We start from the raw sequence: 13591 nt of genomic DNA, 5'->3' as shown, positions 1-13591 counted from the left end.
ACTTATCTTTACATATTACAAATCACGATACGAATTGCCATTTACTTTCCTTCAATACAAATCGTACGACGATCTATAAAACAAATAATTTTGTTAAAGTTATTACTAACGCCTTGACATTGTTTATGTCACATCTACCCTCTAAAGTGAAATACATATGAAACAACTATACATATGAAACAACTACCCTTTATAATGGTTTGTTAAATGTCGTTGCGCCGACACGGCCATTCTGCGGCCTGGTGCGTGCCCTGCACCAGTTTTACTTTGTTGTGATATATCAACGTATCAACATACGCTGTATTAAAGAGATCACTTGGATTCTCTGAACCTGTGTTTGTGTTTTTTTTTTTTTTTTTTTTACGCAAAATGCTCCACGCATCTTTGCTTACTTTTATTGAAGTGGGTTTGTTGCTGTGGTCTGGGCGGTCTTGTACGCCTGGGTCCACAGGGGCTCTAAGGGATTGAGGTAGGTCGATGCTGTGGTCTGGGACTTTCGTCCGTGGTCCACAGAGGATATTGATTTTATGATGTTGCTGTGGTCTGGGCGGTCTCGTACGCCGTGGTCCACAGGGGCTCTAAGGGATTGAGGTAGGTCGATGCTGTGGTCTGGGCGGTCTCGTACGCCGTGGTCCACAGAGGATATTGATTTTATGATGTTGCTGTGGTCTGGGCGGTCTCGTACGCCGTGGTCCACAGGGGCTCTAAGGGATTGAGGTAGGTCGATGCTGTGGTCTGGGACTTTTGTCCGTGGTCCACAGAGGCTCTAAAAGATTTGAAGAAAGGTAATATTTTAGTACAGGTTCTAAAATTTTCTTTTTTTTTTTTTTTTTTTTTATTGACCTCATGTCAAGTTCCTCAACTTGAGAGATCTTTTGATAAAGACAATTGTCAATAAATTGATACTTTACTAAGCAATGAATGTTGGACCAAGTTTATTGATCGTTCATTGGATTCAACTTCTAAATTTTCAGAAGCTTCAACATTTAATGGACTGTCGTAATGTGGAGGATCATCAATCTGATCCGCCGACACGGTTCCTGCTGCTGCTGGATTTGGTGCTGGACGTAATTGATCATGAGCTAACTTACGCGGCCGGCCTCTACCGGTTACACGTTTTAGCATGTAACGATTACGTTCCAATATTTTGTATATTTCGTATGGTTCAGTATTTTTCAGATCCAAAGAAGTTTGTTTACGAGGATTAGTTTTGATTAGTGCATAGTCACCTCTTTTAAATGAACGTAGCTTACCCTTACTTTTTTCAAAACTCTGTTTATCATATTCCGCCGAAGCCAACATTTTCTGTTGCACATATTCCTCCAATACATCAAAATTTATAAATTCATTCTCAAAATCAATTAACCTTTATAGTTCCGATGGCACACAATGCTGCCGACGAGTGAGAAGAGTTAGAGGTGCAACTCCAGTAACTCTATGAGGCGTGCAATTAAACGAGAGTTGCAATGCTTCAAGAGCAGTCTGCCAGTTTTCGGTTGTGTAATTTTTATAATAGTTAGGGCATTTTTTAAAGTGCTCATGATACTTTCAAGCTGTCCTTTAGCTCGGCTTATTCCTGGTGCGATTGAATGTATGTTGCTCCCAAAGCGGTTACAATAAACTTTGAATTCACCAAGAAACTCTCGACCTCCATCAACCATGATCTGAACTGGTGTTCCAAAAAGATGTACTAATCGTTTCAAGGCTGCGAGACTGATCCTTCACTACTCCTAGTTCCTAATTTCCAGGTAATGTCCATATGTACTACTTGAAATGCTGCCGTGGGTTTCTGGATTGGATGAAGTCGTACTTGTTGCTACCTGACGAGTTTTTTGATGTTCTGCAAATTATAAAATTTTCAACAAATTTTCCGATTAAAGTACTCATTTTATCAAAAACATATGTCTTTTATTTTTTGAAGAGTTCTCTCCCATCCTGGGTGAAGTAATGCGGTGTGAAATGAATTTATTAAATCTCGTCTGCCGTGATCACGGTTGCTCAAAAGTAACCGAAACGTCGGGAGCCTGTAATTTTAACAAAATTAAAGCACGCGTATATCCGAAAAATATTAGTTTCATTTAAATGAATTTACTATACTCCCCTGAAATGATGATAGGAACGACAATGACTTCATGTTGGCCAAGCACAGGATCTGTTAAAATTTTCTTTAGGACACCTTCTTTTAGTGTATAGTTTGCGGCTGCGTGGTCGCTGCTCATGCTATCTTATTAAAGGACGAAGTAAATCATCGAGTCTTCGTTCTATTTGTAACCATTCCATGTCTTTGCTTATCATATTGACAGATATTTCATTAGATGGGTTTCTACATCTATGAATTCACGGAAGTAAATCCTTTTTATGTTTGGATGCTTTCAAAGCATTACAATTTTAAACTTTCGACCTTATAAATAGTGTCGAAAATGTTTTGTTGCCCGTACTACTGCCAGAGTCTCGAGCTCATAAGAGTGGTATCGGCTCTCCGCGTCAGTAGTTTTTTTTTTTTTTTTGACTCATATACACTACTGGATGACGGCGCCCATTAACGATCGGAGCTAGAACTGCTCCGTATCCAATGCTACTATCATCTGTATACAGCTCTGTTGGTGCTGTTTCTTTCTCGAATAATTTTATGTTCAAGTAATTCCTTAATAATTGAACGAACTGTTTCCCTCCTCACAGGACTTAATCGATATGGTCTATGTTCTACATATCTATCGTTATCTTTTAAGCGTATTTGTAGTACTTCGGTGTTTAACACGCGATTTTCATATTTGTTGAGCAAAATTATTAATCTATTTATTAGATCTTGATCAGTTAGGTCGCAATTTAAATTATTAAATTTATCACTCCTAGACATCACATGACGTATAGCAGGTTGGTGAAGAAAAATAGCACCATGCAAGTTTACTATCACACTAAAATTCGTGTTTTCAATCAAATTCATTCCAATTAAAACATCTGAACATATTTCACAGTCAGGAACAATATGAAACTGAATCTCTATTCGAAGATCATTTATAACGCATACTGTTGTTAATGTTGATAGCGACACTACTGTAAATTATCTCAGACCTTTCAAATATCGTACTAAATTTGTTCGTTTTATAGTTCCTTGTAATGTATTCAATGTATTAAGGTGAGACCGTTTCACGTATCGTATCGGCGATGCCACAGAGATCAATTCGGGTACTGATGACGCTCTAACATTTAGTAATTCGATTCGCAGTTGTTCATCCCCTATACAACAATCACTGCCTTTCTTATACGTCGCCATAGAACCCACGCTTGTGATAAAAATTGCGTAATATCCTTAGTATTATCATAGTTATGTTCTTTAAAACGAACGATGTCCCGCGAGTATCCAGTCTCTGGTTCGATGTGAAAAGTCGTAATCAAAACATCCCGCAATTCCGATCACGTTGTTGTAAATATTAACCAATTGTCAACCCATAACTTTGTGCGTCCTCTGAGTAGACTCCGGACCTTCATTCTGATTTCGTAATCAGTAAAGTTATAGGTTTCCATTGCAGTTGTAATATGTTGACACCATTCTCTTATTCCAACATTCATGTCCCGGTCGTATGATGGCAGGTATCAGTTATTTTTAATTTTGGCTTCTGGTTGACCAGGAATACGATCGACATATGCTTTATCACTTTTAGCATTTGTGAAAAAAAATAAAAAATAATTCGGTATTTACCACTGCAACAGAGCCTCCAGTATTGTCAGATGGACGAGTAGAAGAGGGTAATCCCACTTCTGATGTCGAAGTGCCATGTCCAAGTTGATTATTAGGAGCTGTGACGTCAGCGATGTTATCGTCACATAACACTATTTCCACCTATCAGGTTATCCATTTTCACCAATAAAGCACTCTCACTTACTCGCACCACTTTATTTTCAACTTTAACTAACACTTAGTAATTTCTCCTGGATAGCTCTCACACCACTGTGTCCTCGCCACAGATGTCTCCGAATATAAATGGTTTTCGAGGAGTCATTACATTTACTCTTAATTTTAAATAATAAGTTACAAAGATTATTCGTAGTAATTCAAATAAACAGTAATCATTACAAAAGTTTTCGTAATCAATTATTAAACCAACTAAACTTTATATTGCCATTTAAAATTTAAAGAAATCATAATTGAATAACATTGATTACAAAATGGTTACTGTTTAAGTTTGTGTTTTACTAAAACTCACAAAATAACTTATCTTTACATATTACAAATCACGATACGAATTGCCATTTACTTTCCTTCAATACAAATCGTACGACGATCTATAAAACAAATAATTTTGTTAAAGTTATTACTAACGCCTTGACATTGTTTATGTCACATCTACCCTCTAAAGTGAAATACATATGAAACAACTATACATATGAAACAACTACCCTTTATAATGGTTTGTTAAATGTCGTTGCGCCGACATATATGTAAAAATATTTGAAATGGAGACATATTGTATTGTGTTTTGATTTATTTCTTAAAGTCTGAACGAACCAGAATTTTACAAATATTTGTTTTTCTTCGGCTTCCCTGATCGTAAAGGGTAATGCCTAAAGGGTACAAGGCATTTATATTATTTTGACAAAATATTCTAAATCATATTTTTTCTAAGTAAAAATGTTTCAATATTGTTATTTTACTTATCATATTGTGATACACAAAATGGATTGTGAATACACACTAAGGGAATTTGAACATACTTGTATAATTACCATAAATTTTACTTTATTATAATTCTCATTTTCTTGAAATTAACAAAAAAAAAGTAAAGGTTATTATCGAATGATATATAAACTTAATAAGAAATTATATTTAGTCGTCTAACGCTGAAAAGTAGTGAAGTGACATAAATTATTTATGCATTAGAACAGAAAATACTATTTGTTTACTTATTCAACTTTACATTTATTACTTTACATAAAAATAAGTAAATATTATAAAAATTAAAATATATAACACCTTTTTTTAGAAGTTCCAATAAAAATGCTGATGATATAACATTAATAAGGAAGTGAACTTTATAAAGTTCTCTTTTGAGTCCAAGTATATATATAATATACGTTGACATTAATATGAGCTATCAACAAATCATGAGCAGAGTAAATTTTGTTTTAGACACAAATTAAACATTTAGTTTTCTTCTGTAATTTTTGTTTTTAGTTCATAAATTACTTTAAAATAATAAATTTATTTTGTTGATTTGTCTTTCATTGTTAGTTTTGTTCAAAATTTTTTAAATTAATTCTATTAAAAACCTTGTCTGTAACCAAAGATTAACATTTTCATCAATAAAAAAATATTGTATTATTATGGCCTAAAAATACTGTATTATTATGGCCTTAAAATTTTTCGCTACGTATAAAAATTCCTTTACTATACGAATGTTGACTTTTCAAGCTCAGTTGAGTTATTTTTATTTATCAAGATCTAGACAAGGCTCCAATCAGTTGTTGGTTTTGTGCTAAAAATATATTTAAAAAAATCTTTTAGAATATCTTATATGAACGCGAGTTATTTGAAGAGCAATTTACAACTTTTTTGCAAATACAACATCTATGTAAATGTTAAAAACCACAAGATTCCATGTACACTAAGTATTACGTTGCACAAAGAAAATTAAACGAATTCATTATAAAGGCAAGTTCAGCGTTATTTATTCTTATAACCAGGTTTATGATATCATTACTTTCTTGGTTTTTTTTGACGAGCGATATAAAGTTGTGTCGTACAACCCAGAATTCCATTCGTAGAATTGTACTTAAATTTTACATATTTTCATATAGTTTTTAGCCATTATTTTTTGTAAACTAAAAACCTTAAACCGTTTTCGGACTTTTCGAGGAAATGCTTACAAATTAATAAATAAAATTACTCAAATAAATTATAGCAGTCTAAATTACTTTGATTGAGATTTATTTGACATGGTGTAGTAAAATTTTTGAAAGGATTTAATCTTATTTCAATATACTTTAATAATCCTGTACATATTTTTATTTATCTTAAGGAAATGATCTGATATATTTGAAACAAAACTATATTTCGCTCAAAAAAACGTGTAATTTTTTTATGTAACAATATAATTGACATATGATTTATTTTATCAAGACCAGTATGGCAATTACATTATTTCACAGTACAAATTATAGCAAAGTGAGTGTATCTATCATAATAAAACATGGCTTTCTATAATTTTCTTCACAACAACTTCGGTAAAAGCCATCAATCATCGATTACAACTTCATAATTATTCCATTTACCTAATATTATAAAACGACATATCACTATCAGTTTTGTTTTTATTTATACTAAATAATTCATATCCGCTGATAAATTTTAAATTTCTTCAAGTTATTTCTTAGAAAAAATAACTTTACAGCACCACACACTTTAACATTTGTTTTATTTTTTATAATAACGTTACATAAAATTTTATAATAATTATATTTCAAATAAAAGAGTTTGAGTTGCGAGAGAGAATTTTTTTTTGTCTACAGAGATGTTACATTATTCAATTGTCTTAATTTAGCTTGTCTTTTACAGGTTAAGAAAATACATAGGAGGTATCAAGTTATATTGTTCAATATATCTGCATGGTTGCGCAAGCAATTTTTTATCACGCATCGATCAATTGATTTCAAATTTGGTACTGATGTAATATGAAAATAAGAACAGAATTTTTGCAATCAATCTGGCCTCATATTTTGACTGGACGTTATCGTCTAGTGGGATGTTATTCAAAATGTAATATTCAATGACATAAAATTGATTACAGTTCAATTCAATTTAGTTGAGTATTAATTTTAATTAGATCTTTGTGATGACGTAATATTGAAGAGTTATATATATATATTTAGCTCAGCAGTGCAATCTTAAATAATGCAGTTGATATTAAATATTTGAATTAATTGTAAACTATGATTTTAAATGGCAGTTTTCAATTAGTGACGAACATTAAGATTTAGATCACGTGCAGTAAAAAATTAATCAAAAAATGGAAAGTTTGATATAATATTTTCTAATATTCTACGGAACTTAATATTATATAATCAAATTAATAATGAAAGAATAGTCATAATGCAAGAAATTTATTATTTTAAACTACATACTCCCAATTGTTCGGTTACTCTGCATCTACCCTGATCACGGGCAGACAAGATCAACTGACAGACCTTTTCATCTCCGACCATGCCCGTGATCAGGGTTGCTGAAAAGTAACCGAAACGTCGGGAGAATGTAATAAGAAAAAAAATTGTTTAGTAAATCCGGAAATATAATTTGCATTTAAATTACTCTCATCATTGATACAATTACGGTAAATGATCTATACTTGTTTTGTATCTGAAACAAAGTCAGTGAATACATATTAATGTGAATTTTGTAAGCGGTTTAAATTGTTTGTGTAAAAGAGCATTAAAAGCATAAAGTGGCATAGCAAAAGCACATTCATCAAATTTTAATCTATCTCTGTAATATCAGCTTTTGCTGTACAAATATTTTGATGTTCGATAACAATATTATATTTATTCTGAGAGTCATTTAATACGGCTATACATTTTTTGACGTGTGTGGTAAATTGCTCAGCAAATCTGCACTCCAATAACTTACTTATAATCTTATAAAAAAAATGAAGAAACAAAAAATTACAAACATGTTTTTAATTAGATATAATCTTTATAGACAAAAAATGATAAACAGACACGTATTCTATTCTATAAACATACTATTTATAAAAGATCCTTAATGAGACATTGTGTATGAAATTTTTAGTCCCACAATTATAAAACATGACATATACCTAACAAACCGACGCCTCTTTAATTCTCAATTAAGTTAGTGTTTACAAAATAAACTTCACTGAATGACATGTTAGTAACTTTGAGCTTTATAATATACTGGACTGAGAACATATACATAGGTATAAAACCGTATCTTAACGATTATGACATAATAAAGTCATGACGATGGTTGTGTGTATATGTGTGTTGTGTTTTAGATACGGCTAATGATAGAATTAACCATGATACATATACAATCCTTCTCATTAATATCTGCAATCCGATAACGAGTTTATGTTCTTAAATTATGATAACCGTGTGTTTAATATTAAATATCAAATAATATTGAAAATTCAATAGCCTACAAATTATCACAAATAACATATAAAAATATATACAAAGGTTTATATGTATCTCTTTGTAAAACACTATTACTCGACTTATTAGTAGTAATTATATATATATATATTATTTAACTATGACCAATGTCATTTTAATTAGCCATTATTTCATACGTACTATATGAATTTCAATTTACCAATTTAAGGATAAATTATGATTACAAAAGCTGTACTACATATATAATAAAATTCATAACTTTAAATGTATTACAAATGCAAACTTCAAACACGGTTCGAAGGCTTCTATAAACAAATCGTCTTAATTATTACTTCCGATATTGCTATTTTTCATTCCTTATAAGAGATTCCCGCTTCAACTTTATTTCATTGTATCCGTTAGGGTAAATTATAAAGGCTTCTTCATAATTTAATCTTCATTTTAAATTCCGTATAACTTAAAATATGTAAACATTTGTTTTTTTCTTTAACATTATTAAAAAATTGTAAGAGCTTTCAAATGTATTAAAATGTATTTATTATTTCAAAATTTTGCTCAAGTCCAGAAAATATAATAAATTACTAAAATTGATCACAGGAATTGAGGAAAAAAAATTTCAACCTACGTGTTGATTTTATTTGAAAGTTTCGTCCTTTTATTAGGACTTCCTCAGTAACTACAAATAAACATAAAAATTTTTACCTTTGTAATACAACAATATATGACAAAAAATGTTTTATACTACAATCATACATTAATCATTCTAGTTCACAGTCTAAAATATATTATTGTTGGAACATATAAATGATTAGTACACGTATAATGAAATTAACAATCAATTATAACAATTTAACTTTCTAACAACTGTCACAGAATAGTAAAGTAATAGAAATCAAATCTAGCTGTTATTTTAAAATATTTAATAAGTGCTACTTAAGTAATTTCTATCTGTTCTTAAGTTAATCGTGTTTTTTTCTTTTTATATGAATCATTTCACTAAGTTTCTTGTAAGCCAATTATCTTCGATATCCAAAATAGTTGCAATGTCAAATTTGAAATTGTGTCCCGTGCTAAAATGATGTTCAGCTAACGCAGTAGTTATTTTTTTGAGTATATTGATCTGTTTACAATCATATCTATGTAGATTTAGTCCTTTCTTTAATTTTTGTTTAGTTTGTTCTATGTAGAACTTTCCACACTCACGGTACTTTGTAAACTACTTGGGACTGTTCCCATTTATCAACTTTATCTATTAACCTCAGGTAGATGGAATTCAATTTCACTTAATTATAAAACACAAGTTTTACATTTGTTTTATTGAAGCATTTGTTAATTTGATTTGATACTGAGTTGATAAAGGGAAATCCTATAAACTTTTTAATTTCCAGTCTATTATCCTGTATATTTTTATCTCTCTTATAATTATTAAATATCATGTCTATTAAGCCAGATATATAGTTATTATTTTTCAGCAATTTTTTTGCCTTGCCCAAATTTTCTGTGTGACACTGTTCGCCACTCAACGACAAAGATCTAAACACGAATTCTTTTGATGATACAAATTATTTGACTCAGAGGATGGTTACAGTAGTAATTGAGATATTTCTCAGAGCTAGTAGGTTTGACATACCAGCTGTTTAAGATCGAGCCATCATCCTTACGTATGACCATCACATCTAAAAAGGGTTATTGATTATTTTTTTCCATTTCTATGGTAAACTGTATGTTCTTGTTGATGCTTTTAAAGATGCTCAACACTGTGTTCACTCTACCGTTTGGGATTGCCATGATTGTATCATCAACATACACACTTCAGAAAAGCCACTGGAAATGGTAGAACTTCTATTATTCTCTTCAATATGTGAATTATGGATGGATGGATTGCCGATTGCCGATTGCTCGATGGATTGCCCATGCTTGAGCCATCAAGTTGTTGATAATATGACCCATTAAACTGCAAGAAGCTCGAATCAAAGCAAAATTATATTGATTCCAACAGAATGTTCTTCGAAATTTTTATTAATCTTGAGAAATCGTGCCAGTCATCAATAATTATATCCCTTACTAGTTCCTTTGGTATGTTGGTAAAGAACAAGACCACATCCAGGGATACTAAAATATACTTTTATTAAAGAACTAAACTCAAAAATAGTTTTTCTAGAAAACACAAATCTTGCTGATAACCATATCATCAACGCATGACGTAAAAACTTCGCTTGTTTGTAACGCGGAGATTGAATAGAGTTAACCAATTCTATTATAATACAATCAGGTTTGTGTGTTTTTCTTAGCTTGTACAGTTTTGGAGAAACAGCATGCTTACAAGCTTAACAACCAAGGCCAGAAGACCTATGAAGAACACTGCGGTGCTCTGTCTGGGATTTATCTTGATCCTCCATCGGTGGAACCATTTGCCTAATACTTTGGCTGCACCTTCATAATGTATAAACTATGATGTAATCCGAAAATAGGCTTTGGTGTGCTGGTATTGTTATACAAGGATATAGCTCCTGAATAAATAGTATAGAAGTGGGAAGAAGTTGGACACTTCAGGGAATCCTGCTTTTATGGAGCAGGAAGAGAAGAGTTTAGCGTCCACGGTGGAGTGGTAGTGTGGAAATGGAGGGAGCGGTTCGATAAATAGGCTTGTGCACGAGCCGATTCGATACCTTTAGTGGTTAACCAGGTTGCAAATTTAGCAATTGTGCTAGTTTTTGTCGAATATTTGGCGTTAAATTACTCATTACATTAGAGACCATATCTATCACTTTCAATGATGATATGCGTTTAGTCGCTGAGTCTATCGGTGATTGCCAGATTCTTCAAGCTACACTTAGTTTAAAAACAAGACGTTAATATTTATTTTTTTAAATATATTGTTACAATTTTACTACGTACCAATTATGTTGAAAAATATGTTCTTCCCAACATAATTGTCGCTCTTTTATAAGAAGTTATGAAGAAAATACGAGAGGTTTCCTATTACTATTTATATAAGATGAAATGTCTTGTGATTACAGTTGTCAGTTGTAATCTTGGGAATAAGTTAATGCTCTGTTATAACATCTAATTTTTGTGTAATCATGACATTACCCAGTTAAGTGGATGGCCCAACGTGTCTCGTAATTGATGTTATTAGAATTTTTTATGTAAGGCATTTAAAAAGTGCTTCTATTTTAGTTTGTTGATGTTTTTTTTCGTTTTTTTGGTAATGGACTACAAACATACTTTTTTCATAAACTTTTAATATTAAACAGACGTATTGTAGTTTCTTTTTATTGTAATTTCAACCAGTAAAGAGCTTTTGCTCTAAACTATATTGAGATAAGTAACATAAATATAAATTTTAGCTTTACATTCAATATATGATTCAATCATTTAACAATTTATAAACAGTTCTTTTCAAAAATAAAACTAGATAGTTTGAATAAACAAATCGTAAAATTTTTATAAGTTATAAATTTGAAAAGTCGGAATTTAAATTTTCTAGACAAATTCTTGACAGCATATTAAAAACCAATTGTAAACCGGCATCCAGAAAGAGAAAATAATTAGCGGTCCCTCTGACGTTGATGGTGACGTCGGGTCAAGTTTGTCCAAATTTTATAGATATTATTTAAACAATTAAAAGAAAGCTCACTTGAAGGTGATACTATGTAAAAGGTTCTCTATTAAAGGTTCTTTCATAAGATATAAAATTAAAAATAATAGTAATAAATTTAAAATATTAAACTTTTATAAAGATTTTTTATAACTGGATAGCGCTTGACTATCATGTTGGTTGGAAGGTGGAAATGAGGTTGTAGGTTATGAATGTATATACTATAGCAATCAACCTATTCCGTCTAGCCTTGAAAACACCCAAATTATAACTTTTAGAAAACACAGACGTAGCCGAAGTGTTCCAATTCTTTTGTTATGCCCATAAAGAAAGATGAAGTGAATCGCTCCATCCGGATGCGAGAAAAGTCTACAAAGAAAAGATGGAGACTTGCTGTACGTCTGGGTCTCTGATGGTGAAAAGAGGATGGAGGAATTAAATTATGTAATTTCTGTGTAAAATTTTATTTATGGCACAATAAAATACCAAGACACTGGCTACTTTATGTCTGCACCTATGGATGACTAGATTAATTTAAATTAAATTGTGGTAACAAAAATAAAATTTGCAAGTCTTTAAACGGAGTTCAAAGCTATGACGTGACATGTGGTGCTACTAACTCAAACGTGACAGCAATACTCAACACAATGCTGAACTTGTGCTTTGTAGGGACACAGACACTAACCTAGAGTACTGCCTTGACAAATTTCTTTTCAGCTACTTTAGGCTTAGGTTCAATGAACTATTCGACGAGAAGGCTCGAGATCAACTCAATAAACAGTAACTGGAAGTGGTAGTTCTATTCAAGGGATACTTTCTGATAAGTTTAGTCTCGTTAAATGATCTTCTATTAGCGGAAACAAGAAAACTTTGAGTTATGGCTAGTTTGAAAATTGAACTTAAACTGTTTTTCAAAAGTTCTCCGAAATAGCAACTTGTTATTATACATCAAAAATAGAGTTGTAGAGAGTAGAGACCACTTAGAAACCCCCTCATTGATCGATATTGGCTCAGACGAGGAATCATTAACAAGTATCGCAATATCAGCGGGCTTATTGATGATATGTCAAGTAGCTAAAGTAAGGATTAAGAAGCTGAGATGTCTCCTGGCTAAACAAGAGTTCGCCAACACAAAGGGCATGGAACGAGTTTTTATTGCATACATTGATATTGAATGTAATTTAAAATTCTGGTACACTCTTAAATTATCGGATTTATACTTCGTTATATTTACACATGTTTCTTTCCTTCTATTTATTATCTGTGAAGTGATGCTCGACAACGTAAAAAGATTTTTATCTACAAGTATTTATTTCCTGGAATTAATATCAAAGATTTTAGGACCAGAGATTAGAGAGTAGAAAATAAGGAACTGTTTTATCTGTTTTATGGACAGAAATATGTTTTGTTTATAATGATCATTTATACAAACGTATGTATATGCAAAGAACAAATATAATTTATAAAATTCTCCAACACTACTAGGCACGATACTTTCACTTACTACAAGTAAACAATTGCCAAATATTCTTAGCATTCAATGGATTCACTGTGCGGGTGACGGGTCCATCCTGTTGGAAGGAGAAGAGATTCAACATTGCCTGGGACTTGCAACCCAGGTGTAGGTTTAAGGAGCTCCTATCTAACGTGCGTTAAACTCTCACCCCACCGTCCAGGCTATCTCCCTACCTGAACAAAATTGATAGGAGCCTACTAGGGCTGCCTTCGAATTAGGTTCCAAGAACGAATTGATGTTAGTTCTGGACAGGCCCAAGTCTTTTAGTAGGTTGAAAAGAGTTATTGGTGTTGCATCTCTTCCTTCCAATTCTACCGCGACCAAATCTACGACGAACCTATTCCTAG

At 31.8% G+C, this 13591-nt stretch overlaps 1 pseudogene; it reads right to left on the bottom strand.

The window, feature by feature from the left end:
• Positions 1 to 457: 457 nt before the first annotated feature.
• On the bottom strand, positions 458 to 3777 carry LOC133320396 (uncharacterized; annotated as a pseudogene).
• Positions 3778 to 13591: the final 9814 nt, after the last annotated feature.

This window comes from Danaus plexippus (genome assembly GCF_018135715.1).
Source record: "Danaus plexippus chromosome 22 unlocalized genomic scaffold, MEX_DaPlex mxdp_27, whole genome shotgun sequence".
NCBI classification, from domain to species: Eukaryota; Metazoa; Arthropoda; class Insecta; order Lepidoptera; family Nymphalidae; genus Danaus; species Danaus plexippus.
The sequence above is the reverse complement of the archived record's forward strand: the minus strand, read 5'-3'. Positions and strand labels throughout refer to the sequence as shown.